Below are 2,053 nucleotides of genomic sequence, written 5' to 3' on the forward strand. Positions count from 1 at the left end.
ATATATATATATATATATATATATATATATAAATGTATATGAGTATATACACACATACATATATATATATATATACACTCATATACATACATATATATATGTACACAAAGGAGAGACAGAGAGAGAAAGACAGATAGACAGAAAGACAGATAGACAGAAAGACAGATAGACAGACAGACAGATAAATGGATAGATAGATACACATGCGTAGATATGTACATACATACTTACATACGTAAGCACATACGTATATAAACATACATAAATATGAGAGAAAGAAAATGGAAGCCACGATACTTCTTATCCACTACGATCGTTTCGACCATCATGCACGAGTCATGGGGCATACTTATTCTATTGCTCTCTTTTTGCCGAACTGCTAAGTTACAGGAATGTAAACACCCCGCCATTGGTTGTCAAGCGATGTTGGGGGGACAAACACAGACGCACAAACATATACACACACATGCATACATATGTACATATATATACGACGGGCTTCTTTCAGTTTCCGTCTACCACATCCACTCACAAGGCTTTGGTCGGCCCGAGGCTATAGTAGAAGACACTTGCCCAAGGTACCACACAGTGGGACTGAACCCGGAACCATGTGGTTGGTAAGCAAGCTACTTACCACACAGCCACTCCTGCACCTATATATATATATATATATATACTTTGACAGAAAAAATGTGAGAAAATTCTTTCACAGTAGACAAATAACCTATCTATCAACTGTGTGTGTGTGTGTGTGTGTGTATTATCTGCATGAATGTTGATATTCCATGCTTGTCATCATTTGAGTGAAAAGGTAACAATGTTCACATTCCTTGTTTGCATTACAACCAGTCTGCTCTACACTTCTGAAAACTTCTGAAATAAAAGGAAGACAACAACAACAAAAAAATCTTCCCTTATTTGAAAAATAGGTAATGAGCCTCAAATAATTTGCATCTAATCCAAGCTTGTGTTGAAAAACAAATATAATACAAATGAAACGAAAAAGCATACATGTGTATATATATATATATGTACACACAGAGTGTAACAGGTAGATTGGGAGAGATTTCAAATGGATATATTTCTAATTGTATAGATTTTGTTGGGGGTCTAAATTTTAAATGTTACCAGCTTGAGTAATCACTTGTACTATTTTTTATTTGAACAAATTATGGATCTTTCTGAATTGATGGGCACCACTTGTTTTCTTAACGAAACACTTTCAAACCTGGAATACTGATAGAACGTGTCATATAAAACATCTTTTTTCTCTTAGCCTTCTTAAACAAAAATTTCTACATTGCAAGTTATTTCATGTTATAAAGTTGTCATATTTCTGTAATTTCAACCAATCATTGACGTCTATTCAGCTGAATACATTTATCTGTTCTATACCACAAAATATACAAGTATATGAATTTTGAAAGTTGCAAACTATCAAAATTCACAAGTGATAGCGTATAACCCTTACCAAGTTCCTTCAGCTCCTCATGAGAAGAATCTGGCTTCCATTACGGTCTTTGGCGCTGTTGCAAGTGATGGGAAATTGATGCCTCCTCATATTATTGAAGCAGGTCTTAAAATCAACACAGTAGAGTGTGTGTTTATTTGGCAAAAAAAAAAAAAATACCATTGTTGTATTTTGGGGTGGTTGTTTTGTTTTTGTTTTTTTTTTGCCAAATAAGCACACACACTATATATTCTTCCTTCACTCATTTAATACTGTTCTTATTTTAACTCACATCCATTGTTCAGAAATCTTTCATCACACATCTGTGACCTCTTCAATGACACTCTCCGTCCTTGTGTGTTCTCCTGCTTTGCTTAGTCCATTCTCTATATATAAAGATGTAGCTAGGAGGTAAGAAGCTTGCTTCCCAACCACATGGTTCTGTGTACAGTCCCACTATGAGGCACCGTAGGCAAGCGTCTTCTACTATAGTCACAGGCTGAACAAAGGCCTGTGAATGGATTTAGTAGATGGCAACTAAAAGAACCCCATCGTATATTTATGAGTATATATATATATATATATATATATATATATATATAT

Source organism: Octopus bimaculoides, chromosome 12 (assembly GCF_001194135.2).
Source record: "Octopus bimaculoides isolate UCB-OBI-ISO-001 chromosome 12, ASM119413v2, whole genome shotgun sequence".
NCBI lineage: Eukaryota > Metazoa > Mollusca > Cephalopoda > Octopoda > Octopodidae > Octopus > Octopus bimaculoides.